Source organism: Heptranchias perlo, chromosome 7, assembly GCF_035084215.1.
Source record: "Heptranchias perlo isolate sHepPer1 chromosome 7, sHepPer1.hap1, whole genome shotgun sequence".
NCBI classification, from domain to species: Eukaryota; Metazoa; Chordata; class Chondrichthyes; order Hexanchiformes; family Hexanchidae; genus Heptranchias; species Heptranchias perlo.
This window is the reverse complement of record NC_090331.1, coordinates 1,476,542-1,488,946: the sequence shown is the minus strand read 5'-3', so window position 1 is coordinate 1,488,946 and position 12,405 is coordinate 1,476,542. Positions and strand designations below refer to the sequence as shown.

The 12,405-nt window shown below is 49.6% G+C and overlaps 1 protein-coding gene across 1 annotated transcript in view; it reads right to left on the bottom strand.

Moving 5' to 3' along the window:
- Positions 1-12,405, bottom strand: part of asic4a (acid-sensing (proton-gated) ion channel family member 4a) — a 232,487-nt gene that overhangs the window by 217,884 nt on the left and 2,198 nt on the right. The gene's annotated exons all lie outside the window — the stretch shown is intronic.

Here is a 12,405-nt window from a genome sequence, read left to right as displayed (position 1 = left end):
TCCTCTTAACCTTCTCTGCTCTAAGGAGAACAATCTCAGCTTCTCCAGTCTATCGACATAACTAAAATCCCTCATCCTGGAACCATTCTAGTAAATCTTTTCTGCACCCTCTCTAAGACCTTCACATCCTTCCTAAAGTGTGGTGCCCAGAATTGAACACAATACTCCAGTTGTGGCTGAACCAGTGTTTTATAAAGGTTCATCATAACTTCCTTGCTTTTGTACTCCATGCCTTTGTTTATAACTATAATCTATCAAAGTTCTCTAGATTCAGGAACTGTCCCTCTAGATTGGAAAATTGCACACGTCACTCCACTTTTTAAGAAAGGAGAGAGAGGGGAAACCAGGGAATTCTAGACCAGTTAGCCTAACATCTGTTGTGGGGAAAATGCTGGAGTCTATAATTAAGGATAGGGTGACTGAACACTTCGAGAATTTTCAGTTAATCAGAGAGAGCCAGCATGGATTTGTGAAAGGTAGGTCGTGCCTGACAAACCTGATTGAATTTTTGGAAGAGGTGACTAAAGTAGTGGACAGGGGAATGTCAATGGATGTTATTTATATGGACTTCCAGAAGGCATTTGATAAAGTCCCACATAAGAGACTGTTAGCTAAGTTAGAAGCCCATGGAATCGAGGGAAAAGTATGGACTTGGTTAGGAAGTTGGCTGAGCGAAAGGCGACAGAGAGTAGGGATAATGGGTAGGTACTCACATTGGCAGGATGTGACGAGTGGAGTCCCGCAGGGGCCTCAATTATTCACAATATTTATTGACGACTTAGATGAAGGCATAGAAAGTCTCATATCTAAGTTTGCCGATGACACAAAGATTGGTGGCATTGTAAGCAGTGTAGATGAAAACATAAAATCACAAAGTGATATTTATAGATTAGGTGAATGGGCAAAACTGTGGCAAATGGAATTCAATGTAGACAAATACGAGGTCATCCACTTTGGATGAAAAAAGGATAGAACAGGGTACTTTCTAAATGGTAAAAAGTTAAAAACAGTGGATGTCCAAAGGGACTTAGGGGTTCAGGTACATAGATCATTGAAGTGTCATGAACAGGTGCAGAAAATAATCAATAAGGCTAATGGAATGCTGGCCTTTATATCGAGACGACTGGAGTACAAGGGGGCAGAAGTTATGCTGCAGCTATACAAAACCCTGGTTAGACCGCACCTGGAGTACTGTGAGCAGTTCTGGGCACCGCACCCTCGGAAGGACATATTGGCCTTGGAGGGAGTGCAGCGTAGGTTTTCTAGAATGATACCCGGACTTCAGGGGTTAAGTTACGAGGAGAGATTACACAAATTGGGGTTGTATTCTCTAGAGTTTCGAAGGTTAAGGGGTGATCTGATCGAAGTTTATAAGATATTAAGGGGAACGGATAGGGTGGATAGAGAGAAACTATTTCCGCTGGTTGGGGATTCTAGGAGTAGGGGGCACAGTCTAAAAATTAGAGCCAGACTTTTCAGGAGTGAGATTAGAAAACATTTCTACACACAAAGAGTTGTAGAAGTTTGGAACTCTCTTCCGCAAACGGCAATTGATACTAGCTCAATTACTAAATTTAAATCTGAGATAGATAGCTTTTTGGCAACCAAAGGTATTAAGGGATATGGGCCAAAGGCAGGTATATGGAGTTAGATCACAGATCGGCCATGATCTTATCAAATGGCGGAGCAGGCTCGAGGGGCTGAATGGCCTACTCCTGTTCCTATGTTCCTATTTATAAAGCCCAGGATCCCGTATGCTTTTTTAACCACTTTCTCAACCTGCCCTGCCACCTTCAATGATTTGTGCACATATACCCTCAGCCTTTAGTTTATATTGCCTCTCCTCATTCTTCCTACCGAAATGTATCACCTCGCAATTTTCTGTGTTAAATTTCATCTGCCACGTGTCCGCCCATTCCACCAGCCTGTCTATCCATGTCCTCTTGAAGTCATTTAGCCAATTCTGTATCCATGTTGCTACTGCCCCCTTTATTCCATGGGCCGCAATCTTGATGATAAACCTACCATACGACACTTTATCAAACACCTTTTGAAAGTCCATATACACCACATCAACCGCATTGCTCTCATCTACTCTCTCTGTTACCTCATCAAAAAACTATCATGTTGGTTAAACACGATTTGCCTTTAACAAATCCATGCTGGCTTTCCCTAATCAATCCACACTCGTCCAAGTGACTGTTAATTCTGTCCCAGATTATTGTTTCTAAAAGTTTCCCCACCACTGAGGTTAAACTGACTGGCCTGTAGTTGCTGGGTTTATCCTTACACCCTTTTTTGAACAAGGGTGTAACATTTGCAATTCTCCAGTCCTCTGGCACCACCCCCGTATCTACGGATGTTTGGAAGATTATGGCCAGTACCTCCGCAATTTCCACCCTTACTCCCCTCAGCAACCTAGGATGCATCCCATCCGGACCGGGTGACTTATCTACTTTAAGTACAGCCAGCCTTTCCAATACCTCCTCTTCATCAATTTTTAGTCCATTCAGTATCTCAACTATATCTTCCTTTACTGAGACTCTGGCAGTATCTTCTGCCTTGGTAAAGACAGATGCAAAGTACTCATTTAGTACCTCGGCCATCCCCTCTACCTCCATGAGTAGATCTCCTTTATGGTCCCTAATCGGCCCCACCCCTCCTCTTACTACCCGTTTACTGTTTACATGCCTGTAGAAGACTTTTGGATCCCCTTTTATGTTGGTCGCCAGTCTATTCTCATACTCTCTCTTTGCCCCTCTTATTTCCTTTTTCATTTCCTCTGAACTTTCTATATTCAGCCTGGTTCTCACTTGTGTTATCAACCTGACATCTGTCATACGCCCCTTTTTTCCGTTCCATCTTACTCTCTCTCTCTTTTGTCATCCAGGGAGCTCTGGCTTTATTTGCCCTACCTTTCCCCCTCGTGGGAATGTGCCCAGACTGTACCCGAACCATCTCCTCCTTCAAGGCCATCTAATGAAAGTTCACCAGATTGATTCCTGGGATGAGAGGGTTGTCCTATGAGGAGAGGTTGAGTAGAATGGGCCCATACTCTCTGGAGTTTAGAAGAATGAGAGGTGATCTCATTGAAATATATAAGATTATGAGGGGGTTGACAGGGTAGATGCTGAGAGGCTGTTTCCCTTGGCTGGAGAGTCTAGAACTTGGGGGCATAGTCTCAGGATAAGGGGTCGGCCATTTGGGACTGAGATGAGGAGGAATTTCTTCACTCAGAGGATTGTGAATCTTTGGAATTCTCTACCCCAGAGGGCTGTGGATGCTGAGTCATTGAATATATTCAAGACTGAGATCGATAGATTTTTGGACTCGAGGGGAATCAAGGGATATGGGGATCGGGCGGGAAAGTGGCGTTGAGGTTGAAGATCAGCCATGATCTTATTGAATGGCGGAGCAGGATTGAGGGGCCATATGACCTACTCCTGCTCCTATTTCTTATATTCGTATCGCCCTTGACCTCACTCCCCGCCTCTCGCCCTCGACCCCTGCCCTTGTGTCATTGTTGGGCAGGAATCGGCAGATGATGGAGTGGTCACTGCTGCATTTTACAGCAGTTTTAAATGGGTCACCCTGTCCTCGGCTCCATAAGGAAGGTGAGGTTTGATAGGAAGCTTCTCGAATCCTCGGTCACCCTCTCTCCATCTCCTCTCCCAAACTACTCCTCCTTGTTAAGATTCCCGGGGTGCTTTGTTGAATTAAAGATGGTGTATTGGTATGAGGGGTTATTGCATTGATTCATTTTGGTAGGAAAAATGAGGAGAGGCAATATAAACTAAATGGTACAATTTTAAAGGTGGTGCAGGAACAGAGAGATCTGGGGATGTGTGTACACAAATCATTGAAGGTGGCAGGACAGGTTGAGAAGGCAATAAAAAAGCATACGGGATCCTGGGCTTTATAAATAGAGGCATAGAGTACAAAAGCAAGGAAGTTACGATGAACCTTTATAAAACACTGGTTCGACCACAACTGGAGTATTGTGTCCAGTTCTGGGCACCGCACTTTAGGAAGGATCTGAAGGCCTTAGAGAGGGTGTAGAGGAGATTTACGAGAATGATTCCAGGGATGAGGGACTTCAGTTATGTGGAGAGACTGGAGAAGCTGGGGTTGTTCTCCTTGGAACAGAGAAGGTTAAGGGGAGATTTGATGAAGGGTTTTGATAGAGTAAATAAAGAGAAACTGTTTCCACTGTCGGAGGGTCAGTACTGAGGGAGTGCCGCACTGTCGGAGGGTCGGTACTGAGGGAGCGCCGCACTGTCGGAGGGTCAGTACTGAGGGAACGCTGCACTGTCAGAGGGTCAGTACTGAGGGAGCGCCGCACTGTCGGAGGGTCAGTACTGAGGGAACGCCGCACTGTCGGAGGGTCAGTACTGAGGGAGCGCCGCACTGTCGGAGGGTCGGTACTGAGGGAGTGCTGCACTGTCGGAGGGTCGGTACTGAGGGAGCGCTGCACTGTCGGAGGGTCGGTACTGAGGGAGCGCTGCACTGTCGGAGGGTCGGTACTGAGGGAGTGCCGCACTGTCGGAGGGTCGGTACTGAGGGAGCGCTGCACTGTCGGAGGGTCAGTACTGAGGGAGCGCTGCACTGTCGGAGGGTCAGTACTGAGGGAGTGCTGCACTGTCGGAGGGTCAGTACTGAGGGAGCGCTGCACTGTCAGAGGGTCAGTACTGAGGGAGCGCTGAACTGTCGGAGGGTCAGTACTGAGGGAGCGCCGCACTGTCGGAGGGTCAGTACTGAGGGAGCGCCGCACTGTCGGAGGGTCAGTACTGAGGGAGCGCTGCACTGTCGGAGGGTCAGTACTGAGGGAGTGCCGCACTGTCGGAGGGTCAGTACTGAGGGAGCGCTGCACTGTCGGAGGGTCAGTACTGAGGGAGCGCTGCACTGTCGGAGGGTCAGTACTGAGGGAGCGCTGCACTGTCGGAGGGTCAGTACTGAGGGAGTGCTGCACTGTCGGAGGGTCAGTACTGAGGGAGTGCTGCACTGTCGGAGGGTCAGTACTGAGGGAGCGCTGCACTGTCGGAGGGTCAGTACTGAGGGAGCGCTGCACTGTCGGAGGGTCAGTACTGAGGGAGCGCTGCACTGTCGGAGGGTCAGTACTGAGGGAGCGCTGCACTGTCGGAGGGTCAGTACTGAGGGAGCGCTGCACTGTCGGAGGGTCAGTACTGAGGGAGTGCTGCACTGTCGGAGGGTCAGTACTGAGGGAGTGCTGCACTGTCGGAGGGTCAGTACTGAGGGAGTGCTGCACTGGCGAAAGTGCTTTCTTTCGGATGAGACATTAAACCGCGGCCCCTGACCTCTCGCTCTGGTGGATGTAAAAGATCCCACAACCATTATTTCGAAGAGCAGGGAAGTTCTCCCAGGTGTCCTGGCCAACATTTATCACTAAGACAGATGATCTGATCATTATCACATTGCTGTAATTGGGATCTTGCTGTGCATAAATCGGTTGCTATGTTTCCCACATTACAATGTACTTCATTGTGAAGGGCTTCGGGACGTCCTGCGGTGGTGAAAGGCGCGATAGAAAGCAAGTTCATTCGTTCATCTTCCTGATGGATTTTGATGGAAAACGGGAGTCGTTCAGCAAATGTGAGAGGGAGTGGAGTCAGAGTTTGGATTGAAGAGACATATTGATGATTTGGGGAATGGGCTTGTGTCCCCGTGCATGAAGTTCTGGGGGTAAAACTCTGAGGGTAATTGTGCAGCGAGGTGGTTAAGGGGGTCTTTTGCAGGAGAGAGGGGGAGTGGAGTGCTGTGTAATGGAGGGTCTGTTGGGTTATTGGCCTCAGACTGTGAACCCAGAATTTAGTAAGGATTGCATGCAGAACGAGCTGGAAAACACAAGAGAAATGGAGCATGTGGTGTGATTCTGATTCCGATCAAATTCTATATAATACTCAAAGTTATTTAATATCCAATGCTCTCCTGGCCGGCCCCCCATCTTCCACCCTCCATAAACTTGAGCTCATCCAAAACTCTGCTGCCCCGTATCCTAACTCACACCAAGTCCCGTTCACCCATCACCCCTGTGCTCGCTGACCGACATTGGCTCCTGGTCCGGGAACACCTCAGTTGTAAAATTCTCATCTTTGTGCTCAATTCCCTCCATTGCCCTCACCCCCTCCCTCTCTCTGTAACCTCCTCCAGCCCTACGACCCTCCGAGATCACTGCACTCCTCCAATTCTGGCCTCTTTTCCATCCCCGATTTCCATCGTTTTTTTTTATTATTCGTTCACGGGATGTGGGCGTCGCTGGCAAGGCCGGCATTTATTGCCCATCCCTCGCGAGATTTTTACAACTGAGTGGCTTGCTCGGCCATTTCAGAGGGCAATTAAGAATCAACCACATTGCTGTGGGTCTGGAGTCACATATAGGCCAGACCGGGTAAGGACGGCAGGTTTCCTTCCCTGAAGGACATTAGTGAACCAGATGGGTTTTTACGACAGTCCGGTAGTTTCATGGCCATCATTACTGATACTAGTATTTTAATTCCAGATTTTTATTTAATTAATTGAATTTAAATTCACCAGCCGCCGTGGCGGGATTTGAACTCGTGACTCTGGACTTTTAGTCCAGGCCTCTGGATTACTAGCCCAGTAACATAACCACTATGCTACCGTTCCACCATTGGCAGCCGTGGCTTCAGCTGCCTGGGCCCTGAGCTCTGGAATTCCCTCCCGAAACCTCTCCGTCTCTCTCTCTCCTCCTTTAAGACGCTCCTTAAAACCTCCCTCTTTGACCAAGCGTTTGGTCACCTGTCCTAATATCTCCTGATGTGGCTTGGTGTCAATTTCTGTTTGATAATCGCTCCTGTGAAGCACCTTGGGACGTTTTACCACGTTAAAGGTGTGAAATAAATGCAAGTTGTTGTTATTATTGTCTGCCAACGATCTCAGTCCAGTGGACAATGAGCTGGAGAGCACTCGTACTCTGCTCAACAAACTCACCTTGTGGTCTGATACAAGGAGCAGCAGGGCATCAGGAAGTTCTCAGGCTCAAGCCTTGCTCTGTGCTGAGGTACCTCCAGGACTGAGAGCAGAGGACACAGTGAGTGAAAGGTCACAGAATCATAGAAAACCTACGGCACAGAAGGAGGCCATTCGGCCCATTGTGTCCGTGCCGGCTGAGAAATGAGCCACCCAGCCTAATCCCACTTTCCCGCACTTGGTCCGTAGCCCTGTGGGTTTCGGCACTTCAGGTGCACATCCAGGTACTTTTTAAATGAGTTGAGGGTTTCTGCCTCTCCCACCCTCTCAGGCAGTGAGTTCCAGACCCCCACCACCCTCTGGGTGAAAAACATTTCTCCTCAGCTCCCCTCTAATCCTTCTACCAATTACTTTAAATCTATGTTTTATACACCTCAATTAAATCTCCCCTCAGCCTCCTCTGTTCCAAAGAAAACAACCTCAGCCTATCCAATCTTTCCTCATAGCTAAAATTCTCCAGTCCTGGCAACATCCTCGTAAATCTCCTCTGTACCCTCTCTAGTGCAATCACATCTTTCCTGTAATGTGGTGACCAGAACTGTACACAGTACTCAAGCTGTGGCCTAACTAGTGTTTTATACAGTTCCAGCATAACCTCCCTGCTCTTATATTCTATGTCTCGGCTAATAAAGGAAAGTATCCCCTATGCCTTTTTAACCACCTTATCTACCTGTCCTGCTACCTTCAGGGATCTGTGGACATGCACTCCAAGGTCCCTCACTTCCTCTACACCTCTCAGTATCCTCCCATTTATTGTGTATTCCCTTGCCTTGTTTGTTCTCCCCAAATGCATTACCTCACACTTCTCCGGATTGAATTCCATTTGCCACTTTTCTGCCCACCTGACCAGTCCATTGATATCTTCCTGCAGTCTACAGCTTTCCTCCTCACTATCAACCACACGGCCAACTTTTGTGTCATCTGCAAACTTCGATCACAATTGCTATCTTATCACCTCTGCTGCAAAATGCATGCGTACTGACGCAATGTGAACAGGATCCAGCTTGAGTGCGATGCTGCATGTAGTCGAATAGCCTGCCTGCACTCATTGTCCTTTGGCCGAGCTATGGGAGCACTGCTTGTATTTGTGGAACATTCAGGATAGACGAGGAGAAAGTACCCAACTGAGAGATGGTGTTAGATGCACAGAGTCAGCCCTGAGTTATTGTGTGGAGGGTTTCAGCAGGTGGTGAGATGACCAGTACACCCGTGACACATTGTAACCTGGACCTGACTGAACATCGGCTCCTTGCTGCATCTACACATAAGAACATAAGAAATAGGAGCAGGAGTGGGCCAATCGGCCCCTCGAGCCTGCTCCGCCATTCAATAAGATCATGGCTGATCTGATCCTAACCTCAAATCTAAATTCATGTCCAATTTCCTGCCCGCTCCCCGTAACCCCTAATTCCCTTTACTTCTAGGAAACTGTCTATTTCTGTTTTAAATTTATCTAATGATGTAGCTTCCACAGCTTCCTGGGGCAGCAAATTCCACAGACCTACCACCCTCTGAGTGAAGAAGTTTCTCCTCATTTCAGTTTTGAAAGAGCAGCTCCTTATTCTAAGATTATGCCCCCTAGTTCTAGTTTCACCCATCTTTGACCAAGGAGTGTGTCAGGATTCACAACAGTGGAATTACAGAACCAGGCGAGGCTCTCCAGCCCTGTTCCATCTCCAGCCCATAAGGAGTGAAGCAGGGGGAGGATAGTCCAGGGGATCTTGTTTTAATATCTCCACACTCTTCCCTTGGAGAATGGTGTGAAATAATGGGAGGAGTCTCAGGCTGATTAACAGTCTGACAGGGTGGCGATGTTATTGTTTTCGTATCGACATGAATGCTCCTTCCATGGCCGTAACCATCTCTCTACCAGCTGATTGGTGGGTTAGTCCCATACGGTGGTGGGGGGGTGGAGTTTATGGGCTCCCATTACCCGTACAATGAGGGGGGGCCAACCTCACCCACACCCACCGGACACAACAATCCCACTGGATGTCAGGATGTCAGCCCAGGATTCAGAACCAGAGCTCCGGTCTCCGCTCCCCGGGGGCCGTCTGGAGCACCGGTCTCCGCTCCCCGGGGCCGTCTGGAGCTCCGGTCTCCGCTCCCCGGGGCCGTCTGGAGCTCCGGTCTCCGCTCCCCGGGGGCCGTCTGGAGCTCCAGTCTCCGCTCGCCATGCCTGTCTGGAGTGGGGTTTGAACCCTGCGCCTTCAGAGGCGGGAATGGCTAAGACTGAGCCAAAGGCTAGTTCTGGTGATGGACTTGGTAACCCACAGGTCGTGAGTTCAAATCCCACCAATGGTAAGTTGTGAAATTGAATTCAATAAATCTGGTAATTTACAGCTGACACCAGAAAAATGACCATGAAAGATCTCAGATTGTCATAAAAACCCAACTGGTTCAATAATGTTCTTCAGCGAAGGGAACCTCCCGTCCTTACCCGGCCTGGGCCTACACGTGACTCCCGTACTTACTGGGACTGGGCCTACACGTGACTCCCGTACTTACTGGGACTGGGCCTACACGTGACTCCCGTACTTACTGGGACTGGGCGTACACGTGACTCCCGTCCTTACTGGGACTGGTCCTACACGTGACTCCAGTCCCACACCATGTAGTTGACGCTAAAGCCCCCAGTCAATTAAGGATGGGCAATAAATGTAACCGTGCTGAGGACTCACCCAGTGCCCTCACCCCCCGAGTCACTGGATCACTGAGTTACAGTTCCAAGAGATAAACACCGGGAATTTTCTCGGCACTTCTCCCATTCCACAGCCGTAACTTTGGTGAAAGTTACAGGCGAGAAGGGGGTTAGTGCAGAACCTGGTGATCTCAGAAACATCCCAACTAACACATTGTGCTGATGGCTCAGTGAGACTCTTCACTAAATTACCCGGTTGTTGCTCATTGTTGCAGTTCAAAGGTAAAAATTGGGCAATTAGATATTTTATTCGTTCACGGGATGTGGGCGTCGCTGGCGAGGCTGGCATTTATTGCCCATCCCTAATTGCCCTTGAGAAGGTGGTGGTGAGCCGCCTTCTTGAACCGCTGCAGTCCGTGTGGTGAAGGTTCTCCCACAGTGCTGTTAGGAAGGGAGTTCCAGGATTTTGACCCAGCGACGATGAAGGAACGGCGATATATTTCCAAGTCGGGATGGTGTGTGACTTGGAGGGGAACGTGCAGGTGGTGTTGTTCCCATGTGCCTGCTGCCCTTGTCCTTCTAGGTGGTAGAGGTCGCGGGTTTGGGAGGTGCTGTTGAAGAAGCCTTGGCGAGTTGCTGCAGTGCATCCTGTGGCACAGTGCGCCGGTGGTGAAGGGAGTGAATGTTTAGGGTGGGGATACCCACTGTACCACAGACCCCACATCAGGTGAATGAGGTGAGGGAGGGTGCCCATATAGAGAGTCACACAGAGACTGAATGTACCAGGTTATACAATTACAGAGAGACTGAATATATCCAATTGAAACAATCTCATAGCAACTAAAAGATCAGATTGATTCAGTCACACAGAGACTGAATATATCAATTTGATACAGTCACCCAGGTACTGAATATATCAGATTAATAGTCACACAGAGACTGAATATATCAGATTAATAGTCACACAGAGACTGAATATATCAATTTGATACAGTCACCCAGGTACTGAATATATCAGATTAATACAATCACAGAGAGTCAGAATATAACAGCTTGACAAAGTCAGATGGAGACTGAATATATCAGATTTATAAAATTATAGGCACTGAATATATGTGATTGAAACAATAACATAGCAACTGAAAGATCAGATTGATGCAGTCAGACATAGACTAAATGAATCAGATTGACAGTCAGATAGAGATTGATTATATCAGACTGACAAAGTCACACAGAGATTGAATATGTCCGGTTGATACAATCAGAGAGAGACTGAATATATCAGATTGATACAGTCACACAGAGACTGAAGATATCGGATTATCAGAGTCACACAGAGACTGAAGGTGCCTGTGGTAAACCCACATGAACCAAACTTACCATTTCTGATGCGATCGCACGTTGACTGATGATGATTAATGTCCTCTCCGGGTCTCACACCCGACAGTGAGTCTGATCGACAGGCTGGCTGCCGACAGGAGCTGCAACACGAGGGGCGGAGGGGGGGAGGGGGCGGAGGAGGGGGAGAGGGGATGGTCGGGGGGGGGGAGAGGGGATGATCGGGGGGAGAGGGGATGATCGGGGGGAGAGGGGATGGTCGGGGGAGAGGGGATGATCGGGGGGAGAGGGGATGATCGGGGGGAGAGGGGATGATCGGGGGGAGAGGGGATGATCGGGGGGAGAGGGGGACGATCGGGGGGAGAGGGGAAGTTCATGGGGGGAGAGGGGATGATCGGGGGGAGAGGGGACAATCGGGGGGAGAGGGGACAATCGGGGGGAGAGGGGATGATCGGGGGGAGAGGGGATGATCGGGGGGAGAGGGGATGATCGGGGGGAGGGGGACAATCGGGGGGAGAGGGGACGATCGGGGGGAGAGGGGATGATCGGGGGGAGAGGGGATGATCGGGGGGAGAGGGGATGATCGGGGGGAGAGGGGACAATCGGGGGGAGAGGGGACGATCGGGGGAGAGGGGAAGTTCATGGGGGAGAGGGGATGATCGGGGGGAGGAGAAGATCGGGGGGAGAGGGGACAATCGGGGGGAGAGGGGACAATCGGGGGGAGAGGGGACAATCGGGGGGAGAGGGGACGATCGGGGGAGAGGGGACGATCGGGGGGAGAGGGGACGATCGGGGGGAGAGGGGACGATCGGGGGGAGAGGGGACAATCGGGGGGAGAGGGGACGATCGGGGGGAGAGGGGACGATCGGGGGGGGGAGAGGGGAAGATTGGGGGGACATCGGGGGGTGGTGAAGAGGGGGAGATCGGGGAGGGAGATATCGGACGTCGGAGCAGGGTGGAAGTGTAGGTTGATTTGGTGTTTTCACTTCATTGCATGGTTTTTTATTTAATTTATTTAGTTTCTTGTTCCCTGATCCGGCCCCTGGTTTCACCAGGTGTGAATCAGAAGCGATGGGCAAGCCGCCCAGATAAGTTAAAAATCGTTCTAACTATTTAACCTGTCAGAGGTAACGTGCCTTAACTTCCTCAATGAGGTACATTTGGTTCTTTAACTATCGTCCCGGCTTTAATTGCCGGCAAGACCTCCGGATTCGGGTCGCCCGAGCGCACACAGGTCTGTCCGTGGGGAACTCGGAAGGTGGTGGGTTGGAGCCAGGCTCCGAACCTGAACAAGATTTCCCCGATTTTCGGAGCCCCCATCTCACCTGCAATTTCCTGGGAAAATCGAGCCCAATATTGATGCAGTCACACAGCATCTTAATAGATCAGATAATACAGTCAAACAGAGACTGAATATA